Here is a 26,645-nt window from a genome sequence, read left to right on the forward strand (position 1 = left end):
AAAATAAAGATCATAAGTAGCTTGGTGAACATGAAAATGCAACACGTTTAATTGTTCCAAGTGAAATGCCAAATGGCTTGTAATCAAAGTGTAAAAGTGTGAGAGAAAGTAAATACGTGGCTAATAGGTCAATTAATTATCCAAGCTTTTTCATAATCCAAAAGAGTAGTGACAAAATTTAAGCTTCCATATGTTTCATAATTTGAAATAACCGATTATCCCAAAAGCTTAAGCCGTTAGGATAGAGCCACATCAATGGTTTTATATTATTTCTAACACGTCTCCTCACGCAAGAGCTCATTTGGGATTGAAGCGTGAATAATGGATATATTCACCTACCATATGCTTAAATTCCACTTTTTAATTAGAAAGTGAGGGGAGCGGGGATCGAACTCTAAACCACTTAGTCATAGAAGCTCTGATACCATGTCAAATAACCGATTATCCCAAAAGTTTAAGCTGTTAGGATATAACCACATTGATTTTATATTATTTCTAACATATAATATCACAACCATTAGTCTAGCTGGGATATATATTATATAATGTAACATTTTATAGGATAAAAAGATATTCTCATATAGATTCTTATAAATTGAGCTTCATGCTAAATGTAACGTTTGAAGAATCCGTTTCACCGTTTGCATGTTGATAATATTAATTTTAGCTTAATGATTATGAAGTATTCAAACTTGGATATTCATGCATCATTACTTTGGTTTTCTAGAGTTTAGAATAAGACACGAATATTAACCATTTTTCAAATAAAATGAAAGCATAACATGCAGTTTGTTAAGCTGGGATTAATGGATTATGCTTTTGAAGATACGAATCAACACATTAAATTTATATATTGGGCTTGTTTCATTTCATGAACTTAGATCGTTCATTGCGGAACTTTCAATGATTGTTAATTTGTCGTCACCTTTTTAATTTTTTTGGTATCGTCCTTTTATGAGATAGTGTACTATCGTCCTTTAATTTTATGATGTCAACGTGATACAACAATGAGTAATTCATTTAAAGTGTAAAATGACAGTTGCCAATCATTTTTAGTTCAAATAAAATAAAATGTTGATTTTATCTTTTTAGCTAGTATTTATATTTTCAATGATGTTTCTACATATATTCATGATTTAATTGGTAATGCTACAATTCTCACCTAATAATGCTGATCGATATTGTTAGTCTGGACATCACAATTGTGTGTGAAATTCAGTAATATTTATTATTTATTAATTATACGTAAAAAAGGGACGACAAATGAGTTCGTTGCCTTGGGCCTCAGCCTCACATTTACTTGACCTCAAATTTATAATTTTTAATTTAATTAATAGTATTAAAATTAATTATTTTAGCTCACATAGTATATTTTACTCATTAGTTTGGCTACTATTTTATTTATTGGAAAATTAATCAATCTTGTTAGGTATTTAATATTGTAAAATCTAATTAGACTAAAAAGACCAATAATTTCAGATATAAAGCAGTTATACAGTTTGATTAAATCTTCTTTATATCTGAACTGTTTAATTTTTTAATCAGACCGTCAAATCTTTCCTGATTGCATGACTGCATGCAATCTGAGCCCGTTGTATTTATCTTTGTTCTTGGTAAAGTTATTTTAGTGGTATCGAGCTGACGGTGTACCTGACACCAATCTTACAAAATTTGTATAGTTGATAGATACCTTAGGTTTAGTCCTTTCTTATATACTCAGGGAGTTGGTTGAGGAAAAATGGATAGACCCACTCTCTCACTCTCTTTTAACTAATTGACAGTATTTTGGGTAGTGGAGAGAGTGATGACAAATAATAATAAGTGAGTTCAGCTCTCCACCTCTTCATGACCTACTTTCTGTTCTGCCATACTCTCATATTAGGTGTCACTCGCCTAGTCAACTATCATCCGCTTTCGTGTGAGACTCATCATGTGCTTATCTCAATTAGGCCCTTCATCTCTAGAAGACTAGATGGGGTATTGGGTTGCATCTTACATGGCCCAAGTGATCTCTAATCTAGCTTAAAATAATTTGACTATACAATATTATATTACAAAATTACGTTCGTGCATCCTAAAGTTTGACAATTCAAAGATTATGTAATAGTAATAATAACGATAATTAATTATTATATTCTTTCATAGTAATAATAATGAATTAGCGATAATGGATTATTATTTGTTTATTTTAAACTAAGTTCATGCATTATGAACGGATTACCTTTAATGGACAATAAAATATATCGAATATTATGTTAATAAATATCCTTCAAACTCACATAACAATCAATCATCTTTAGAGTTGCAAAACAATATATTTAATAATGTCTGAAACACTACACTTTGGTGATGGTGTTACTGGAGAGTAGAAAGCAAAAGCGCAAGATGGAGGAAATAGTTGGTGCTAATTCAACAGTGTTATTGTCTTTGAGTATAGGAGGCGGAAGAGGAGGGACATCTTCATTCAAAACCCTTAAGATCCATGAGGAGCAGAGGAAATACCCATGTAAGTTTTGCCGTAAGATGTTTTCAAGTCCTCAAGCTTTGGGAGGGCACCAAAATGCCCATAGGCGTGAAAGGGTGCTTTTAAGAATGGACAAAGAAATTCAAATGGGAACTTTTGGACTTGGTCCTCGTTTGTGTCCATGCTCAAATCGTCATTATCATCATCGATATATCCCTTCACTGTTGCACGGTCTGACACCTTTTTATCATGGAATTGGATGACCTCATCTTGTTGCACCTATAGGTTATGGCAATCCACTTGGGTTACTCGAACTCCACTGAACAATAATAACAATAATAATCAGCTGCGGATTCCTTTGTTTGGTGGTGCTCTTAACAGTTATTTTCTAATGAAAAATAACAATCACAATATACCAAATAACCACTAAATTTCATCATCATTCTTTCATTACCTGCACTTCTTTTCCCTTTACCCGTTTTTTTTCCTTTGGGTTTTACCGGTTAGATTTTTAATAAGGTAGTTGAATTTTATAATATTTGTATGATGGCTCACTTTTTAAGATAAATAAAAAGTTGCCAACATAATTGAGATGTCTTTAATTATTTAACTTATTTTGAATCATTACTTTTGCTTAAAAAAAAGTTTCCTATAACATTATCAAAGGTGTTACCTTAGTAATAACATTATCTCTAATACTTTGTATGTTAATAAGTCACACTATTTTATTAGAGATCTATTTTCAATCAAAAGAGAGTAAGTGTTAAAAGGATTATTCCCTCCGTCCCAAAATTTTAGTCATTTTAAAGCTTTACACACAGATTAAGAAATAATAAAGATCGATGAGTTTAGTCATTTTTACCCTTAATTTATTAAGAAAGAGAAAATTCATTTAATGAATTAATGGTTTAGTTTTTGTAAAAGTATAAATAGTAAAACATCATTAATTATACATTAATTTTTTATTTTTGGAATACAATTGTACATTAAATCTATTAATTAAATTAAATTTTAATAATTTGTAATTGGATCAATAAATACAGGAATCAAAATAAAATTACAAAATACTTTAAAGACAATTAAAATTATTAAAAAAATATTTTCGACTAATCGATAGATATTACCTTTGCATTCAGCTCATTTGGATGTCTTTAGAGTTCCTTGGTGCTTTGATTGAGTGTTAGTAACACAGATTCGACCAAAATTGAGGTTGTTTGGAGGGTTTGAGAGAAGTTGGTGGAGAAGAAGTGTTTTGGACAAAAGGTCAAAGACTATTAAAATTTTATTAAGAAAGAGAAAATTTATTTAATGAATTAATAGTTTAGTTTTTGTAAAAGTACAAATGGTAAAACATCACTAATTATACATTAATTTTTTTTTTTGGAATACAATTGTACATTAAATCTATTAATTAAATTAAATTTTAATAATTTGTAATTGGATCAATAAATATCATACACCCTACAAGAGGCCCTATGACGTTTTGTCTTCCACTACTTAAGTAGCGGACGACCGGTGGTCATAAATTTTGTGGTCTTTCGTATTAGTCAATGATTAATGGACGGTGGTAGTTTTGAATGGCAGTCAATGTGGCTATTTCTTTTTCGCCCAATGAATTGAAGCCAAGATCCTATAAATTAAACCCTTCCCTTTCATTTTTTCTCATTCTTATTTCTTCTCTCAATTTTTTATTTTTTATAGTTTAGACGTTAAAAGGTTCATACTCCGTGGTCGATTAGTCATAGTGGTAAGTGTTCTTGGGGTGTCAAAAACTTGGGTGCAAAACCCTTTTAGTAATTTAGTTACACCATAAGAGGACTCACCACTGTGACTAATCGATACGAATCACTTGGCGGGTAAAAGGTCGGACTCTCAATTTAATGTAAACTCTCATTTTTATATATATTTTGTCAAATTTTATTTCTTATGTAATGTTCTTATGTGTCATAATAATTTGTGTTATAATTTATGGTGTGGTTTTTTGTTATTTTTCTGTCAAATGGCCATCCGCTACTTAAGTAGTGGAAGACAAAACGTCATAGGGCCTCTTGTAGGGTGTATGATCTCAACTGGTCCAATAACTAACAAATTTTAACACATTCGCTACCTAAGTGACAGACAAAATCCGTTACTAAGTAGCAGACAAGAGTATATTGGTAATTTCGTAGGGCGCGTTTGGGAATCAACAGGTTGGCAAAAAAAAATTCTCTTTAAAAAACTTTCCATGAATTTTTTTTCATGACTCACTCGATATTGGACCGAAGTCCTTTGTCCAATCCAATAAATTATGGGTCTGTTTGTTATAGATTTTTTTAAAATAGATTTTTTTTTTTTAAGGAAAAAATAGATTCTTATAGTGTTAAATAATTTTGTGTAAAAAAAATTTACAAAGAATTTTTTTATAAAAGCTTCAAATGAAAATTTGGTTTGAATAGTTATTCTTAAACTGTTATTTTAGGTGTTTGATCATTTTATTGAAACTTGTTTTGGATATCAAAATTTCGAAAAATCATTTATTTTTGAAGCTATTTCAAATAGATTTTCATAAAAATCATTTTTGAAATACAACTTTTTGAAAAAATTATGATTTTGACTATGTTTTGATCTTCAATAATGTGTGTTTATATTATATGATGTCAAAATTAGTGTTTTAATTTAGAAAATGCGTTTATAATACTTTTAAAAACAATTTTAAAAAATACAAAGAATTTTTTTTTAAAGCCGAAACATTGAGGTCCTGTAAAAGCCCATGAGATAGATTATAAGCACATACATTCGTAAAAAAAAGAAAAAGAAAAAACAGATAGATCACGCACGCGGCACATAGATTACGCAAAAAGAGAAATGTTGGTTTTGTTTCATTGCGTGTGGGCGCTTCTTTGTTCTTCAAGAAAAGTAAGAAACACCGATTGGCGTTTCTTGATCGAAACCTTTTATAAATCAATGTTGGGTTTCAATCATCCGCAACATCAAAGTTTTCATCAAGAAACTGAAAGACACACCTTTTGCTGCGGTAAGTTTTCTCAACATTCAATTTTCTGCTATAGAAAAATAAACCCTAATTTTCTGCGGTAAGTTTTCATTCTTGATAATTCAAGAACATTCAATCCTCTGCAAGAAAAATAAAAAACCCTAATTGTGTAAACATGTCCCCAAAACCCAATTTGGCACAAATATTATGAAAGACAATTTTTTTGTTTGTTACGATGATGGAGTTTTGCACATTTTTTGGAATTTTCATTCTAACAATTGGGAACGATGATGTGATGCCAATTTTCTCATTCTTGATCATTCAATTTCAAGATTTTCAATCTTCTGCTTGAACTTTCAATTTTCTACAAAAACGCTATAAGACTGTGACCGTTGGAATTGATGGATATAATTTGTTTTTTTAAATCTGACCGTTGCCATTGTCATTTCTGTTCTCTCATTATTGATTATTCAAGAATATTCAATCTTCTGCTCGAGAAAAAACCTTTTTTTCTCATTCTTGAATACCCAAGAACATTCAATCTTCTGCCAGAGAAAAAAAGAACCTAATTTTAGGATTCTCATTCTCATTCTGACATATTGGTTTACAGTTGATACATGTTGCAATACTGAGATTTTTTTTTGTGAGTTTTTTATTCTTGATAATTCAAGAACGTTCAATCTTCTGCATAATATTTTGAAAGCTTTAATCGAGTAAACATATTGTGTCCTAAGACCCTGTTTGGCACAAATATTTTGAAAGACAATCTTTTGTTTGCTACGATGTCGATGATGGAGATTTGCACATTTTTGGATTTTTCATTCCAACATAGTTGTCCCGTATGGTTTATAATCAATATTTATTGGGAAGGATGATGAGATGCCAATTTTCTCATTTTTGATTATTCAAGATTTTTCAATCCTCTGCTTGAAATATTTCAATTCTCTAAATCAAAATTTAACAGGGAATACAAAACCCTAATAACTTCGAGATAGAATATTTTTTTCATTAATTGAAAAAGGGGTGGCGTATATGGCCCTAGTAACCCCAAATCCGACCGTTGGAATCGATGGATATACTTTGTTTTTTAAATGTTCTATGGGATGGATGTCTAAATGACCTTCACGAAAAATGCATTTTGAACTCTATTCATAATGCAAAAGTTGGATGATGGCCTTCGATGCAATTTTCATACGAAATTGTAATCATATGATTTAAGGGATCATATCTATTGTCCTTTTATGACCCTAATTGTGAAACTGTCGCTGAGATGAGATATTTTTTCATTATCTATGAAGGGTGGTGTGGTATACACACTATGGCCCAAAAACGTTGGATGATGCCTTAATTCGAAAGCTAGTTGTTGCCTAAATTGCAATTTTAATATGAAATTTTATTCATAATTTAAGGCTTGGATTGTATCTATTGTTGTTGACCCTAGTCCCTAAATGTAATTTTCAACAACAATATGAAGTTATTTTGCAAATACCAAATGCAATGCGACTTGTGTTGGATTAGCCTACTGGTAACGGTTTCAAAAGGAATGGGAATGGAACTGTAAATGTGTTCAGTACTCAATGCTAACTTTTCCAATTGGGGATGGACATTGGAATTACCCTATTTGTTATTGTTGGATGGTCTTAGCTGTATTTAAGCAGTATCAAATTCTCAGTGGGATCACAAAGGGAGGTTATTTCCAGAAAGCATTATATGGTGGACAATGTATCTGTCATATGTTTTTGACTGCAGACTTATTTTGAAAGTCTCAAGCATTGTATTTTTCTTGATGAAACCCACCACAGAGCCCTCTTCTGGTTGAGTCGGAGGTAAATATGTTCCTATTAGCCCTCTTCTATTATTATGCATTTGAAATTATTTAATTAATTTCTCAAAATATAAAAAGAACAAATAAACATGGATCTGATCATTTTTTTTTTGTTTAACATTTTCAAGTATAAAAGAAGAAAACGAGAGTTAGTCTAGTTTTGGTATATTTTATTCTGAACTCTGAATTTACTCTGATGCATTTATTATTTATTTTTTTCGAAATTTTGAAGGTCCTTGCTGTTCTTCAGTTGGACCAGGAGCTTTTCCTGAACATGGTCCTTTCAAGCCTACAAGAAAAGACCATCTTATGAAAAACCAACTTGCACAGCTAATCCTTCAAACCAAATCCACCAAGATTAGCTTGAAGAGGATACTTGTGAGTATACATGAATAATTTTCTTTTTATGAATAATTATAGGATATGAAGTACTCCTGTACTGTGACTTAGCTTCAAAAATTTGGTATATAATGTTTCGTTGGATTGGCTTGATGTTTGTGTTACCTCCGAATTTATGTTCTCTCTTTGAAATGATCACTGGAACTGCTAGTAATACAAGAATTAAAAAAGGTTTTTGGCTCATTTGGCTCACAACAGTACGGACAATTTGGAATGCAAGAAATGAAATTATTTTTTCTAACCATAGGAAGGATTATTTGAGGTGGTTAAGGATATATTAAACTTGTCTTGGAGATGGTGGATTGGTAGTAAAAATGTTGGTCAATGGTGGCGGGACCTTGTAATTGGGAATGATGATGGGATGCCAATTTTCTCATTCTTGATCATTCAATTTCAAAGATTTTTCAATCTTCTGCTTGAAATAAATATAACTTTCAATTTTCTAAATGAAAATTTAACAGGGAATACAAAACCCTATAAATCTGGCCGTTGGAATCGATGGATATACTTTGCTTTTTAAATCTGACTGTTGCCATTGTCATTTCTGTTCCATTTTCTCATTATTGATTATTCAAGAATATTCAATCTTCTGCTTGAGAAAAAAAAAGGTAGAACCTTACCCATTTTTCTCATTCTTAAATACTCAAGAACATTCAATCTTCTGCCAGAGAAAAAAAATCCTAGCAGTGTGTCCCAAGACCTTGTTTGGCACCAATGTATTTTGAAAGTCGTTTATTTTTTTAAAAAAAATTTGCTGCTGGTAATTTTAGGATTTTCATTCTGACATATTGGTTTACAGTTGATACTTGATACATGTTGCGATACTGAGTGTTTTTTTTTTGTACAAGTGATAGTGAGTTTTTTATTCTTGATAATTCAAGAACATTCAATCTTCTGCATGAAAAAAAAACTTTGATTGAGTAAACATGTGTCCTAAGACCCTGTTTGGCGCAAATATTTTCTCATTTTTTATTGTTCTAGATTTTTCAATCTTCTGCTGGAAATACAGTGAACTTTCAATGACCTTCGAGTAAAATGATTTTTTAACTCTATTCATAATGCAAAAGTTGGATGTTGGCCTTCAATGCAATTTTCATATGAAATTGTAATCATATGATTTAAGGGATGGTATCTATTTTCCTTTTATGACCCTAATTGTGAAACTGTCGTTGAGATGAAACAGTTTTTCATTATCTATGAAGGGTGGTGTGGTATACATGAGCTCACTATGGCCCAAAAATGTTGGATGATGCCTTAATGCGAAAGCTAGTTGTTGCCTAAAATGCAATTTTAATATGAAATTTTATTCATAATTTAAGGCTTGGATGGTATCTATTGTTGATGACCGTAGTCCCTAAATGCAATTTGCAACAACAATATGAAGTGATTTTTTGCAAATGCAAAATGCAATGCAACTTGTGTTGGATTAGCCTACTGGTAACAGTTTCAATGGAATGGGAATGGTACTGTAAATGTGTTCAGTACTCGGTGCTAACTTTTCCAATTGGGGATGGATATTGGAATTGCCCTATTTTATATTGAATAATGCTTGAAAAGACTGTTCTTGAGCCATCATTGTGGGGCTATATAGTTATGGAGACTATGCCATCATATGAGTCTTGAGTCAGCATTGTGGTGCTATATAGTTATGAAGCTATATGAGCATTCATGGCAGCATTGTGGGACTATATAGTTATTGTGCTCTATTGTTGTATCTCATTTAGTATTGTGCCCTAATTTGATTAGAATTGATGACGATGTAATGCTTTTAACTGACTTTTTAGCTTTACCAGATTTAATTTCTCACCAATATTTCACCTTTCCCTAAACCACCACAATCTTGTTGCAGAAAAAAAATAGTGTTATGGAGTAGAATTTTGGGCTGGCCCAATCCAATACCCCTCCTCCTTCGGTTTATATAACTTATAATCCTCATATAGGGCTTATGATTCTTTTTCTGTCTCTTGAATTTATACCTTTAAGAATGTCATTCTCCTGAAGTTATTAATAAATGAAGAAACAAATTATCATGCAAAGTCTTTTTCTAAAATAGTTTGCTAGAGTCTCTTGATGGAACAGAGTACAGTCTTCTGCTATTAGACAGTGAAGGAATATATGCTTATGATCAAACGGTTCGCATATTTTCAGGTTTTTAAGCGTTTACATATGCTTATTATCTCAAGAACAGGTAGGTAGTCTTTTTTCTAATAGTTGCTATGTGTTGTCTTACTCTGCATTTTATTTTTACTACATTCTTTTATACTTAGGAACATACAGCACCCAGATATGTTGTCTAGTCTGTTCATTTATACTTAGGAATAATCACTTGTGTTTTTGTTTGTTTTGATATCCCATGACTACCGGTTTGTGGGTCTGTTACCGAGCATGGAAATTTATTGTCCTCCATTCTTTTCTGGATATTTTTGCTGACATTGGAATCTGATTTTCCATTTGCCCAGATTGGTGGTATAGACGAGGGTGCCCTTGATCGTTTTTCTCTAGTCACTCAAATGACAAAGCACATTCGTGTTAGAGCATTTGGAGGAAAGAATTCTGCATCTGAATTAGTACAATTTTCCCCAATTTTTGTTTGGCTCTTATGGGTAGGTTGCGAACCATTACAAATATTGGAATACACTTCAGTCATGATATTCTAGTTTAATGGTATCTTAGTATGATCTGACTGTTTAGTCTCATATGCTTTATTTGTAAATAATATTGGTGGCAGGACTTCTACTTGGACTTAACTGATGAAGATAACAGAAAAATAACACCCGAGACTATCTGGAACTTGCTTTGAGGTGATAGTGAGTTTTTTATTCTTGATAATTCAAGAACATTCAATCTTCTGCATGAAAAAAAAACTTTGAATGAGTAAACATGTTGTGTCCTAAGACCCTGTTTGGCACAAATATTTTGAAAGACAACTTTTGTTTGCTACGATGTCGATGATGGATTTTTGCATATTTTTGGATTTTTCATTCCCACATATTTGTCCCGTATGGTTTTTAATCAATATTTATTGGGAAGGATGATGGGATGCCAATTTTCTCATTTTTGATTATTAAAGATTTTTCAACCTTCTGCTTGAAATTTAGTGAACTTTCAATTCTCTAAATAAAAATTTAACAGGGAATACAAAACCCTTATCACTTCGAGATGGAATCTTTTTTCATTAATTGAAAAAGGGGTGGCGTATATGGCCCTAGTAACCCCAAATCTGACCGTTGGAATCGATGGATATACTTTGTTTTTTAAATGTTCTAAGGGATGGATGTCTCAATGACCGTCGAGTAAAATGCATTTTGAACAATATTAATAATGCAAAAGTTGGATGGTGGCCTTCAATGCGATTTTCATACGAAATTGTAATCATATGACTTAAGGGATGGCAATGGTATCTATTGTCCTTTTATGACCCTAATTGTGAAACTGTCGCTGAGATGAAATATTTTTTCATTATCTATGAAGGAAGGGTGGTGTGGTATACTTGACCCCACTATGGCCCAAAAACGTTGGATGATGCCTTAATTCGAAAGCTAGTTGTTGCCCAATTTGCAACAACAATATGAGTGATTTTACAAATGCAAAATGCAATGCGACTTGTGTTGGATTAGCCTACTGGGTAACAGTCTCAAAGGAATTCTCTATGGAAGAAACGAATCAATTGAAGCGAAATAACAAAGAAACGAACTCTTTGGAGTCTGAACTATTTATTATAGAATCTATCTGGTATATATGGCTTTATGCTGACCACCTATATAATATAAGGATGCTTGCATAATTGCATTGTGTGATCAATGAAGGAAACCATAAAGAGGTTGTATCTGTCCATATTTTTATTGCAGACCTGTTACAAAAATCTGATAAAATTTGGTGGGTGTTGGTATAAGAATCAAATAACACTAGATTTGTGTTGATAATTATAAATGCAAGTTTTTGATCTTGTAATTGAATGTATGTGATCTCTTATAGGCAGGGTACAAAATTAATTGTTGTTGATGAATTGAATCACTTGATCTTCTAGTTGGTACACCCTCTTGATTTTGCAGCAGACAAATTTGCTGTGATGACCGATGACAGTTCTTTCGGAATGTAGCAGGTGTTTCTTGCATAAGTACTGTGACTTTTGTGGCCAGGTTTGACACTCGTTCTAAATGTTGCATTTTATATATTGTTAAATACCGGTGCAATTCAGTCTCTTATGAGCTTTGGCTTATGGTAGATATATCAGGTTTTTTTTCTTTTTCCGGATCTTGCTTTATTTGCCTGATGTTACTTTGCTAAATTTTGGCACATCATATGTGAAAGTTCTTAGAATTGTTTTGTAATTATTGCATAATTACCGCGAAAATTTAAATTCTTTTATTAGCTTGGGTTTTGGTTATATCACATACCTGCCTTTTATTTTGGTCTAACTCCATGTCTCATTTACGAAAGTGATGTATGCTAATTCTTTTAAATCATTATGTCAAAATTTTCTAAATAGCTTGAACCGGAGAATGCTATGTTTACTCCAGCTGATGAGATGGAACTCCAAGATTTTTCATTGTTGTTGTTTGTCTTGGCTTTATGAGTTCAAACATGGTTGAATTGTTTGACACACTAGAAGTTCTGGGTTTCTCATACTAGAAGTACTAAATTTATTTTCTTTGTCCTGACTTGAATTATTTGTTGAGGTGGAAAATTCTGACATTGAGGATTGGCATACAAGTGAACATTGGATATGTCATCGTTTTAACCACCTTTTCTATATCTGTATGCTTCTTTTTGGTTTTCGATTTTCCATTTTATTGAATTTCTTTATAGATAAATACGCACTCTGTCCCAAGACCCTATTCAGCACTGATGTTTTGAAACTGAAAGATACTATTCGTTTTGGTTTGATACGGTAATTTTGGAATTATCATTCCAACATATTTGCATTGATTCATGCTGCGGTACTCATTTTCTCTTTCATGACTATTCAAAAACATTAAATCTTCTGCTTGAGAAAAACAACAACTTTAATTGAGCAAACATGTTATGTCCCAACTCCCAAGACCTTGTGTGACACCAATATTTTGAAAGATAGTTTTTTTCCTTTGCTATGAAGATGGAGTTTCGTATGATTTATATTAAAATAACTTTTATTTTAATCTATAACAAATAGACTTGAGTGTCTTGATGACCCAAAGTTTTTTGATGACGCCTGATGTGAAATCTAGTTGTTGCTTTAAAAGACTTAAAAGGAATGAATGGTTCCTAATCATGCTTTGATAACCATAGTCCCTAAATCTAATTTTGCAACTAAAAGATGAAGTAATTTTGCAGATGCAAAGTGGAGTGTACTTGTGTTGGATTAACTTACTTATTATGTATCTGGTAGGTACTTTATATGTCCTTGTAGGCCAAATTGGTATTTGGAGAAGATCCTGATAGGGAAGAAAGTAGAATAAGATGAGACCTAGTAAAGAAAGGGAAGGATAACTCTAACCTCCTATCTTGTAACAACTTAGCTCGTTTCCTTTCCCTTGATCGGCATAATGAGGTTTCTGCGTGACTTGATTCTCTATTTGAAAGGACGAAGTTCAAGTATCATGGTCAACAGGGGAATTCATGAGTAGAAGGTTTGTCTGAATGGTGAACATGATTGAGATTACATGCTTTGGTTTTGTGTATCAAAGATTTGTTGGTTGCTGTATGACCAAGACTAGTTTATGACATGCATTGAATGCTACTTTTTTGTAAATTGACTAATTTACATATAATTAGACGTATGGCAAGTGGTACTAATTGGCATCATTGGTATGTAAGGTTGATTTTGGATTTTGGAAGGGGGTTGCAAGGATCATCATAGACTAAATATTACAACCTCATACTTATTAGCACCTCATACTTTAATTGCTTTATGCTCTGATAAGACTAAATATGAATCATTTCAAGAATGACAAGTGCTGTAGATCATCATAGAAGTATATGGATGGTTAGTTAACAAAATCTTTATTGATTTTGAGTCCTTAATAGTATACAAAACTTTTCTGCATAATTATGTAGAAATCATATTTGCATGCTATGTTACGTGGCTTAGAGCTTACACAATACTTGTTTAATTGTTCTGTCAGGTTCTTTTTCTTCGAGAAAAGAATGAAACACACATTGTCGTTTCTTGATCGAACTTTTATGAATCAACGTTGGATCCTTCAATCATCTGCAACAGCTAAGTTTTGATCAAGAAAATGAAAGATATACCTTTTATGTTTGCTACGGTAAATTTTTAATTTTCATTCCACATATTTTCTCATTCTTGAATATTCAAGAACATTCAATCTTTTGCTTGAGAAAAATAAACGTTAATTGAGGAAACATGTGCTAGCGATTTTGGGATTTTCATTCTAAATATTGGTGTAAGCTTGATACATGTTGTGACACTGATTTTTTTATTCTTGATAATTCAAGAACATTCAATCTTCTGCATATTAAAAAAAACCTTAACTGAGTAAACTTGTTGTCTCCCAAAACCCCATTTGGTGCAATGATATTTTGGAAGACTATTTTGTTTGTTACGAGTTTTGCACATTTTTGGAATTTTCATTCTATCATTTGTCCCGTATTGTTTATAATCAATATTTATTAGGAACAATGATGGGATGCCAATTCTCTCATTCTTGATCATTCAATTTCAAGATTTTTCAATCTTCTGCTTAAAATAAATTGAACTTTCAATTTTCTAAATCAAAATTTAACAGGGATTACAAAACCCTGATCACTTTGAGATGGAATCTTTCTACATTAATTGAAAAAGGGGTGGAGTATATGGCCCTAGTAACCCCCCAAATCTGCCATCGGAATCGATGGATATACTTTGTTTTTTTTAATTTTTTAAGGGATGGATGTCTCAATGGCCTTCGAGTAAAATGCATTTTGAACTCTTTATTCGTAATGCAAAAGTTGGATGATGGCCTTCAATGCAATTTCATACGAAATTGTAAACATATGATTTAACGGATGGTATCTATTGTCCTTTTATGACCCTAATTGTGAAACTGTCGCATATATGAAATACTTTTTTCATTATCTATGAAGGGTGGTGTGGTATACATGAGCCCACTATTTCGACAATAAGATGGATATACTTATTGTTTCATGATTTTTGTTAGGGATTGTCTTGATGGCCCAAAAACGTTGGATGATTCCTTAATGCGAAAACTAGTTATTGCATAAAATGCAATTTTAATATGAAATTTTATTCATAATTAAAGGTTTGGATGGTATCTATTGGTGCTTTGATGACCCTAGTCCCTAAATGCAATTTTGGAACAACAATATGAAGTGATTTTGCAAATGCAAAATGCAGTGCGACTTGAGTGTCTTGATGACCCAAAGTTTTTGGATGACGCCTGATGTGAAAGCTAGTTGTTGCCTTAAAGACAAAAAGGAATAAATGGTATCTATTGTGCTTTGATAACCTTATTCCCTAAATGTGATTTTGCAACTAAAAGATGAAGTAATTTTGCAAATGCAAAGTGGAGTGTGCTTGTGTTGGATTAACTTACTTGTTATGTTTCTGGTAGGTAATTTATATGTCCCTGTAGGCCCAATTGGTATTTGGAGAAGATCCTGAAAGACAAAGTAGAATGAGATGAGACCTAGTGAAGAAAGGAAAGGATAACTCTAACCTCCTATCTTCTAACAACTTAGCTCGTTTCCTTTCCCTTGATCGGCATAATCAGGTTTGTGTATGCTCTCAGCTTTTAGAAGGGGGTTATAAGGATTAACACCTCATACTTTAATTGCTTTATGCTCTGATAATACTAGAAACGAATCATTCCAAGAATGACAAGTTGTTTAGATCATTATAAAAGTATATGGATAGTTAGTTAACAAAATCAGAGGTGACGATGCAAGATGGCTTAGAATTTCAAGACCTAAACCTTCAGATTTTGTGTCCTTTAGTATACAAATATTTTCTGCATAATTATGTAGATATCATATTTAAATGAGTGTTAGCAACCTTGGTACCCAACAGATCAATTGGAGATGAAATAAGGTCGTAGTGGTACATACTTTACCTTAAAATAAACTGATAATACTAACTAAAACTAGTATATGCATATTTGAGGCTTCATTATAAAAAGGCATGAATGGTAATTTTGCAAATGCAAAGTGGAGTGTGCTTGTGTTTGATTAGCTTACTGATAAGGTTTCCGGTACAAAAAACTTGCATGCAATTGTACCGTGACTTATATAGGTGGTTCATCACAAATCTAAATGTAAGTCTTGGGTACAAAAATTGCAATTGATGAATTGATTATGTTGTGATGAACTTTCGTTTGGAAAATTTTTAGTATGACAATTCTTGCATGCAATTGTACCGTGACTTTATGGCCAGGCTACCAACTCCTTACTGCATAATTATTGGGAAAATTCACATTCTTTTAATAGTTTGGGTTTCATCTCTCAAATTTAAGATAGAAGTGTATGCTAATTTTAAAAATCACAATGTCTAAATTGTCTGCATAGCTAGTACATGAGAATGTGATATTGTGATTACTATCTTTTTTTGTAGATTCAATGTTCACAAGACCATATTTTATAAGTAAATACTTCTCTGCAAATTATAACACCGAGTCTCGGTGTATTGTGTATGATGTGCAATATGTTGCCTTGATGAGATGGAATTCTCTGGTGATCAGCAATTCAAGCTTTTATTCATTATATAAACTTACATATTAGCATACTCTTATATATAGAGAAGCTTTCTTCAACATTAGCACAGTAGTGCACTGCTTTAACCTAGAGAAGCTATGTATTTCCAAAGGGTTTTCTAAAGTTGACCTGATCAACATTGTATTGTGCATATTGTTGAATGTCTGCTTCTAAAGTAAGTTTAATCTTTCTTGAATAATGGTTGAAAAGATTGTTCCTGTTGAGCCTAGCATTGTGGGGATATATAGTTATTGAGGCTATGTATTCAAGACAACATTGTGGGACTATATAGTTATTGTGCTCTATTGTTGTATGCATTCAAGACTAGAAGTTAAGCTAGTATTGTGCTCTAGTTTGATTAGAATTGATGTAATGGTTTTAGCACAATTTTTAGTTCCATACTTCAGCTTTACCAGATTTGACTTCTCACCAATATTTCACCTTTCCCTAAACCACCTCAATCTTGTTGCAGAGAGAAAAATATAGTGTTATGGAGTAGATTTTGGGCTGTCCTGATCCCAATACCACCTCCTTCATGCTATATAAGCCTCACATCGTCACTCGTTAAGGTATGTCTCATTCTAAACCCCTCTCACCCAATTTACAAGTGGTTTAGGTAGTTGGGTTATGCTCTTGGAACAATTGGGACTTGGAATTTCATAATTAAATACAGAAATCATAATTAAATATCAAACTTGTTTGAGTAGGTAGTTGTCTTTAGTTTGTTGTTATAACATATTTAAATACCGAAAAAAGTTGTACAACAAATCTCATTGGCAACAAGAGGGTTGAGTCTAACGAAATGAGTTAGACTTTCACAACATAATGAATCAAAATTCAAATATTAACTAAGAGAGATATCCACATTCCACATTCAATATCTGACACCTGGACTATAATTAGCTACTGAGAAATGAACCTATGGATACAAAACAAAAAAACTTGAAGAAAAATTGGGCCTTCTATGAAAAACTTCGTTGATATGAAAAACTTCGTTGAAAAATTGCTAAAGGACCAAACTTTAGTGGAAGTTATGTTAAGGGGATAATGATATCGTGTGGTAATTTAGTAGTTATATTGTGAATAAAACCTACTTGGGTTGGTCTAGTGGTGTTGGCTTGGGTCCTTGGAGTATGCTCCTCTCAAGGTCTCAGGTTCGATTCCCGCTGGTGCCAATTTAGGTGGGCTAGTCCATATAGAGCAAAAAAACTCTGGCTTTAAATGGGGCCCTGCAAGTGGGCGGTGGGATTGGTCCCCTCGAATTAGTCGGTCCTAGGGCCGGATACCAAGTTTTTTTTTTAAAAAAAGTCTGAATAATTGAAGAATTTGGGGTTCAAATTCTAGCTCTTATAATAACATCCATGACAGCTATTAATTCAGCAACACTTACCTACCCATATTTAAGTTCCCTTCATTTCCATGTCTAGGTTGGGATTTGGATAGATTAAGTATTAGGATTAGGATAATTTATATGCTAATTTACTATGAAATTGATGAGAATTAAGTTCCCTTTAACTTTCTCTCAATTGCTTAAATTGATGCATCTTGAACTCATATTTAGTGATCAATTATTTTCCCCTTGTGCTGTTATGTATGGCCTAAAAATGATCCTTAATGCATGTAAATTGATTGGAACTGGATAGGTTAGCTAGGATTAATTTTGTCCTGTTAATGATAAAATTTTAGTAAGTAGCTAGATACAAGTTAGTCAAAGATTAATCCCCTAAATGTTAATGCATGTGTTAGATATGTTTATGGTTTTAATCTACTGTTTTTATAAATGACATTTTCTCTGCCCTGGAACTGTTAAATTGAGTCTTAGGGCCCGATTGGTTCGAGGTAGATGGAGGGGAGGTGAGGGGGGTAATCTTGACAAAAAAAATTTCTTTTATTAAATCATTTTTTCAAAAAAAAAAAAAGTTTTTTATTCTTGAAAAAAAAATTAAAAACAAAAACTCTCAATTATTAGAGAGATTTGATTGGTTAAAAAAACGTTTTAAATTGGCAAAAAGAATATTTTAAATTTTTTAGATCAATTATTAGAGAGATTTGATTGGTTCGCAAGACGTTTTAAATTTTTTTTTTTTGAAAAAATGATTTAATAAAAAGATTTATTTATTTTTTGTCAAGATTACCCCCCTCATCTCCCCTCCTCTCCATCTACCTCGAACATATCGGGCTCTTAGTGAGCAAGGACTGATTTTGAGAAATTATGTTTTTTCTGCAAACTGGGTTCTGTCTAGTCAAATTCGCTAAGAGAGATTGAACTCGCTAAACATAGACCTCCCTCTTAGATTAATTAAATACTTAGTTACAAGTAGAGTAAATAGCCAAATTGCGGTTCATTTTCCTTTGGGTATGCTGCAATGTTAAAATTTTTAGGGTGGGTTTGCAACCCATTTGGATCCCACAAGACTTGAGGAATTAGTCTCTGCAGTTGCACGCAGAGAATACCCAATTTACGCAAAAAAAAAAAAAAATTTGCGAATGTCCCATTTATTTTATTATCTTCCATTTTATATTGAGTCATTAACTTCTATTGAAATGCCTTTAATTACATATGGCCTGACTTTTTTTCAACTCGTAAGTTACTTTTACCTTAAAGTTAAAAAATACCACTTTAAAGTTAAAGTAAAAGTTGTTTGGATTTTGTATTAAAAAAAAACATAAAAGCTACTTTTAAAGATATTCATAAAATATAGTATTATTAAATGTTTTGTTTAGTTCGATAGCTTAGAGGCTAAATTTACACATTATAAATATGAAGAAGTGGGGAATTCAGAGTTCGAACTTCGATCTCTCTGGTAATATTTTTAATAGTTATCAACTGAGTTACTCTTAAAAAAAATATTAATAATTATTTTGTAACATTTAACTTCTTTTTTTTTCTTTTTTATATTTATCCATTACTATAACATTAGAATAGATATAAAAAACATTAGATTCAATAAAAAATTGTAATGATAAAGTAAGATATCATTAGATATCATTAGATTAGCTAATGGCTGTGGCGTTTCCAAAATTCCAACATGCAAAATATTAGTAAAATGAAAATATAAAATGGATGCTGCTGGGTTTCGAAGGAGAAACCAATAAAAAAGGAGGCGAAGTACAATTAAGTTGATATTTGTAGCTTTTTGTTTAGGCTCCTTATCCATTGTTTTCTTCACTAAAAAAAAGTTCTTATTTTTAAAAAGAACTTATGTTAATTTGTGTTTGGCCGGACTTCTTCTTAAAATTAGAAATAAGTCATAAAAAAGCTACGCCAAACGGTACCATATTAATATGTGTCTATCTCATAATAATCGTCATATTTAACTATTATATATAGATTAAGAAAATGGTCATGCTAACGAGTACTCTTTAAGGATTTTAATTAAAAAACTATTTATTTTAAAAGTTAAACATTTTAATTTTCAATGCATTGACTTTAGATTTTTTCATAAAATTTTCATTAAAAGTTACTATTTAAAGTCTTTAAAAAGTGTATAAGGGGATTAGTCTCTACGGTTAGAAATATAAAGTGACAACTTTTATGTGACAATAAATATGTGACTACAGGAGTTTTTTATTTTTAATATCAAATAGGCTTGTGACTCTAAATCTAGAGAAGTGGAAAATTTGGTGTTCCAACCCTTGCAATAATGTCTTTAGTCTAATTGAGTTGCACTTACATAATTGTTTATTTTCTTTACAACTATTAGATTGTCCCATTTTATTTTATTACTTTCTCAATTCTTTTTAAGTGTCATTTTAAAAAAATCACTTTGTTCCTATTTAACTATTTTGATGTAAACTGGGTATCTTCTGCGCGCAACTACATAGACTAATCTTTTGAGCCTTGTGGGATCCAAGTGAGTGGAAAACTCTCCCTAAGAGTTTTAACACTGTTACCTACAAAGCCAGAGATCGAACCTAGAATCTTACTTTGTTCCTATTTAACTGTTCTTTTGATGATTTAAAGTAATAATTTGTCATTATATTCTTATTCTCTCAATAACTCATTTCTTTTTTCAAAGGAAAATAATATTCGCTCCGTCTCAAAATTATTGTAACAATTTGACCGTGTGCACTATTCATACAAGCTATTTTGACCATATTTTTGAACTAATGTATAAAGATAAATACTAGCATATGAGATCTTGTTAGATTTGTCTCAATGAGTACTACCAAAATATCAATTTTTCATAACTTTTAATAATACACAACTAAAGATATTAATGATTAAAATTGTGCATCAGCAAGTTGCAGTAGTAAAATGTGACGATTATTTTGAGACGGAGGGAGTATTTAGTAAGAATTTTTTGATGCAAAAAAGAGAAAAAAGTTTATGTGGCAACATACACTTACAAATTATAATCACTTTCTCTCGTATGGTTAGACAATTTTTAATTGATCAAATTCCCGAATTTTGTGGATTTTTTTCTTTGTGTAAATATTTCTTACTAAATAGCAATTTTTTTTTTCAAAATGAGGGTAGAATAATATGTTTTCCACTTTATATTGAGTCCTTAGTTTTTATTGAAATGCATTCAATTCCATTTGTAGTAAAAATGTACTGCATTAAATATCTTTACACTCCCTGTTTCACGAGTCACAATATTATTTGACCAAGGTAATGCGAACCAGATCGATCATGTGAGCTTACTGGTTTAAGGTTCAATTGGTTGAACCCTGATTCAACCGTGTCAGACCGTTTTTAGTTTTATATATATATATAAATAATTGTTCAATATTCCCTCATTTTATACGTTAAAAAGATAAAATGTAATAAAGTCAATATAAAATAAAAACTTTAGTACATTATTATAAAAGAAAATACATAGTTTTTCTAATATTTTCCAATATAGGTGGGCTGTTTTTAGTATGTATTGGTATTTGTACATTTTAAGCCCAAACCCACTATCTTAACCCTCAAATGTTACTCGAAAAAATGAGTAGCAGAGTAGCGTGTGCGTGTTTTTCTTTTTTGTGTGTGTTTAATGAAACAAAAAAAAAATCCAAACCGCCGAGACCGGCCGAGTCACCGGTTATTACCAGTTTTGTGCCGTTTTACACTTTTTTATTGGTTTATTTGCGCAATGGTTTTAACCACCAACCGGACCGGTACAGGTCCGGTTCCCGGTTCGATCGGCCGGCTCGGTCCGGTTTTGACAATCTTGTATTTGACCAATCACTACCTGAAGCTTTCCCACTCCCAACCTCGTCACCTCATCCCTCTTCGGTTGCATGGTGTCAGCATCAACCATTGATTGGTTTGAGATTTTTGTCGTTTCTTTAACAAAAAAAAGTTTTTTTAGTCCTTGCGAGTTTAATTCAATTGATAGAGACATCACATTTTATATATAGGGAGGCCGGAATTTGAACCCCGGACACTCCACTTATCCACCTTAAAGGATATAATTTATAGCTATTATGCTACCGGACAAAAAAAGTTTTTTATTTTTTTTTAAGAAACACCAAACCTGAACACTTATTCTGGTAAATTTTTGGTAAATAAATTGAAATATTTGAAATATTTTTCAACAAATTTTATAAAATTTGAGTACTTTTACATACCAGAACATTTGATTTGATGTGTGAACAAAGTTAAATAGCAAGGGGATAAAATTGGAATATTGATTGATTTGTAAGGGTGGGATAAGTGTATGGGTGTGGGAGGGAAATATTTCTTCAAGTTTGAGCAACAACTTCTTCGTATTATTCGTATTCTTTTTTTTTAACAACTAATATTAATAATTACTCCCCCTATTTATTTTAAAGTGTTGTTTTAGAAGATTTTTTTTTGTTTCTATTCAAATTCGTTTTGATAGTTTATGATACAATTTGTCTATTATAATCTTAATAACTTCACATTTTTCATAAAATTTAATAGAGAGGAAGAATGTATATGCTAAATTTATTTGGAAAGAAACTAAGACATTGAACTCAAGTGGTTAATGAGCTTCCTATAGAACGGATCATTCGGGAGAACCCGAGTTCGATTCCTGATGGGAACAATTCTTGGTCAGATTTTCTGAACCTCAACGCCTAACTCTGGATTACCAGGGTCTCCTTTCCCTGAGTGTTGGGAAAAATAATCATAAAATTTCCACACAATACATAAAAACAAACTGAATCATCAACAAATAAATAAAACCAAACAAATAAACTCAAAATAATATTTTACTACCAAATCTGCAATAATATAATACTAAATCTGCAATTTTTTACAAGGCGAAATTGCAACCTATCAAACTCTCACACAATTACAATTTTTTTTACAAGGATTAAAATTACAAACCCTCAAAACTACAATTTTTGCACAGAAAAATTGAAAAATTGCAAACCCTCCTCTGACTCACAGCCACCCTAATCCTAAACCTATAAGAATAGATCTATTGTTATAGGTTTAGGATCTGTTTCGATCCTCCAACAGCAGTGAAGCATCACAACCCTGATTCAGCAACACCACAAGCAATTAGAACAGAAAATCAAAATCATAACAAAGTAAGAACTTTTCTGCATAACTCAGAAAGGTTTCATTTCTTGGAAGGAAAACTAATTAACACCCATTTAAATTCAGAAAATAAGAAGACTAAATATATGATCTTGGATGTAAAACAAACAAAATTAAAACATCTCATTTCTGCATAATTGAAAGTAAAGAGACTAAAATCACTAAATTTATCATCTTAGTCTTAGATGCAAAAAACACAAATAAAAACAACCCATTTCCATATATTGAAGAACAATAAAGACCCATTTGAATTCATATTATAAAAAGATTAACTTTATGATCTCAGAAGCAAAATACACAAAAACAAAAACACTCAAATTCCACATAATTGAAGAACAATAAAGACCCAAATGAACTTGGATTTTGAAGCTTGATTGAAGGTAAATTGTGAATCGTGAATCTGAAGCTTGAAGGAAACGTGAATCGAAACGTGAGTGATGTAGTGAAAACGAACTCGAATCGGAAACCGTGAACAATTTGAACCAACACTCATTCCTAATTTAGCCGCCGCTGTACACACTAATACCGCCGCCGCAATACACACGAAACCGCCGAAATTTACAACCAGCATAGGCAGTTGAATGAATGCCGCAATAACCGTCGGTATTGACCAGAGCGGTGGCGGTTCCCTTGATAGCGCCTCAAATTGATTGTCGCCATCTCTATATTTTCTTGTAGCTAGAGTTGTTGTGGTGAACAAAACTCAATATAACTCTTCATGTTTATAATAACTTTCTACTTCTTTTTTCTTCCAATTACTCGATGTGTGACTTTTTGAATGAATACCCACTTTGGCCCAACACTGATGGTAGAATTGAAAAAAGAATAAAATAATTCCATTACATTGGTTGGAGAGCTCTATGCTAAAACAAAATTTAAAAAGGAATAGAGAAATTTCATTTTTTTTTTTGTGAAATAGCGTTTAGTTCCTTAAATTGAATAACATCAATCAATTTAGTCATTTTGTAGATTTAGCACTACAATTTTAAATGTTATATACTCGTTCAGATTTTGCAAGCAAGAGATTATTTTAAGTCAATACGTAGGTCTTTCATTATTTTTGATGAAGAAACTAAATTGATTTACTTTCTTTCATTTAAGAAACTAATTTTCTATTTCATAAATTTGAAGTCCTAAATTGTTCGAATCATACATGATATTTTGTCTACAAACATCGTTTTTAGCCTCAATTTTATTATTAAGCTCACTTAGGTAAATGTATCTTTTTTTGTTGTTGTTAGTGACATTCACCACTATCTGTGATGTCCCAGGTTTCCAACTAAACAATATCGATATTTGTCAGTTGAACTAGAAAGTATAGACAAACATAAATCTTTTTCCATTCAACTCAAATTACTGAATTTTCATTATTGCTTAAAAAGATCCCCATTCCCGTCCCCCCGAACTTCCATATACACATTGTTGGATATTTGAATTGGCTTAATTTTGCTAAAACAAATATACTAACAAGATGTTGGAAAACTTGTTACAACATCATATTTATTCAAGGAAATCTCGCGCATTTATGAGAGCATCTGCTATATATGGAAATCCACTTAAAGAGCACGCTCAATGGAGATTTGATCTGATCAGGAGCTTTAAGGATAAGACAAACTTAATGGAATAGCTGGATGACTTATCCTATCATATAAAGTCCTTTAAACACTTTTGGAAAGTCTTGATATATCCTTAATGAAGATTGAAAAAGTATCAGATCACCTTTTATGATTGACAAGGAGCGTCCTATTGATTCTGAAGAAAGAGGAGCGTGCTAGATCATTATATATACGAAGACCAAGCTCAAGACTATGGATCTTATTGAAAAATATTAGTTCACATATTGAGTCTTTGTTGAGTCTTTTATTGTTTGATTGTAATTCTTGCTTGTGGATTCTATAACACGAGTTAAGAAGTAAGTTTATTATTTTAAGGTGACTCCTAAGCTTTGAAGTACGGAGTTTACCGTGTGTGATTCACTTGAAGCTTTTAAGCAAAAGTGAAGTGTTGTCTTGGCAAGTTGTCGCCACATCATTCTTAACATTGTATAATCAACACAGGTTGTGTTGTGTGAGTGGAAGTGAGATGGGATCTCATGTCTAGGAGTTCCTAGGCAGAAGTTGCATGAGTAGTGTCGAGGTTATAAGGCGTAAACCAAGGGTTTGCTGGAGGTCTTAGTTTAAGGCGTAAATCCTAGGGTTTGCTGGAGGTCTTAGTAACTAGAGCTATTAGTGGATTTCCTTCCTGGATTGGTATCCCCCAGAGTAGGCAAGTTGGCTGAACTGGGTTAACAATTACTTGTGTCATTTATTTATTTTCTGTCAGTTTTTATATGTTATAAGATGTGCCAACAATAGAAACAACATTATTCATAAAGTAGTTGTTGGGACATCTTCGGTAACATCATTCTAGTCATACCAGAATTTCAATTGGCATCAGAGCAGGCACCCTGTTCTGTTATTTTGGGTGAGCTCCAGGGAGAGTACTTTCTGGTACAATGGATAAAGAAGGAGGGTCAGTGTCTAAACCCCCCTTACTGACAGGTCCTGAGAACTATGATTATTGGAAAGCTAAAATGGAGGCTTTCATAAAATCAATTGACAGCAGGACATGGAAGGCTGTGTTACGCGGATGGGAACCACCAATGGTTCTTGACAAAGATGGCAATAAAACTGATGTCAAGAAGCCAAATGATGAATGGACTAAAGATGAGGATGATCTGGCACTTGGCAACTCCAAAGCCTTGTATGCAATTTTTAATGGTGTGGATGCAAACATGTTCAGGCTTGTTAAGAGATGTATTACTGCTAAGCATGCCTGGGAAATTCTGAGAAAAGCTCATGAAGGAACATCAAAAGTTAAGCTATCTAAACTCCAGATGCTCAAAACCAATTTTGAGAATCTTAGAATGAAGGAGGAAGAAACCATTCATGACTTTCAGATGAATGTGCTTGACTTTGCAAATTCGTTTGATGCACTTGGAAAACCTATCTCAGATGAGGAGCTAGTTGGAAAAATACTCAGATCTTTGCCTAAAAGATTTGATATGAAAGTGACAGCTATTGAGGAGGCTCATGATCTTTCAAGTCTAAATTTAGATGAACTCATAGGATCACTTCAGACCTATGAAATTGGCCTAAACAGGAGAAATGAAAAGAAAGATAAAAATCTAGCCTTTGCTTCGAAAAGTGCTGCTGATGATTTACAAATTGAATCTGAAGGTGAAGAAAGCTTAGCTGAGTCTATGGCTATGCTTGGAAGACAGTTCAACAAGTTGATGAAGAAAGTGGATCAAAGGCACAAGCCAAATGGTCGACTCAACAACAACAAACAGTCCAGCTTTCAGAAAAAGACAAATGAAGATGAAAGAGGAGTGAAATGCCACGAATGTGAAGGTTTTGGCCATATCAGACCTGAATGTCCAACCTTTCTAAAAAGACAAAAGAAAAGTCTCGTTGTTTCATGGTCTGATACAGATTCAGAGGAGGAAGAATCTGCCAAGTATGTTAATGCTTTAACAGGAGTATGTGAATCTGATTCAGAATCATGTGATGAGGAGGTAACTTATGAGGAACTAGCTGCTACTTATAAAGATCTTCATACTAGAAGTATAGAAGTTTGCAAAGCATTAGAGAAACAAAAGAAGATCAATGGTAAACTACAAGCTGAAAAAAATGACTTACTCATAAACATTGATAATCTCAATGCTAAGGTTGAAGATCAGAGTAGTCAAATTCAACAGCTGGAAATGGAGAAGTCTAACCTCCTGTGTAAAGTTGCTGAACAGAATGAAGAAGTAACC

At 32.3% G+C, this 26,645-nt stretch overlaps 1 long non-coding RNA gene across 8 annotated transcripts; it reads left to right on the plus strand.

Moving 5' to 3' along the window:
* Positions 1-5,213: 5,213 nt before the first annotated feature.
* LOC123917609 lies at positions 5,214-18,202 on the plus strand. 8 transcript variants are annotated; one of them, XR_006812498.1, is made up of 9 exons: positions 5,214-7,261; positions 7,493-7,638; positions 10,119-10,262; positions 10,388-10,460; positions 11,131-13,268; positions 13,764-13,907; positions 14,901-15,085; positions 15,213-15,371; positions 16,820-18,202. It is a non-coding gene; the product is annotated as an uncharacterized LOC123917609 (long non-coding RNA). The 8 variants fall into 8 exon arrangements; XR_006812496.1 differs by having other exon boundaries at positions 7,493-9,847; positions 10,388-13,268; XR_006812497.1 differs by having other exon boundaries at positions 10,119-10,460.
* The last annotated feature ends 8,443 nt before the right edge of the window (positions 18,203-26,645 follow it).

The sequence above is a fragment of the Trifolium pratense genome, linkage group LG3 (genome assembly GCF_020283565.1).
Source record: "Trifolium pratense cultivar HEN17-A07 linkage group LG3, ARS_RC_1.1, whole genome shotgun sequence".
NCBI lineage: Eukaryota > Viridiplantae > Streptophyta > Magnoliopsida > Fabales > Fabaceae > Trifolium > Trifolium pratense.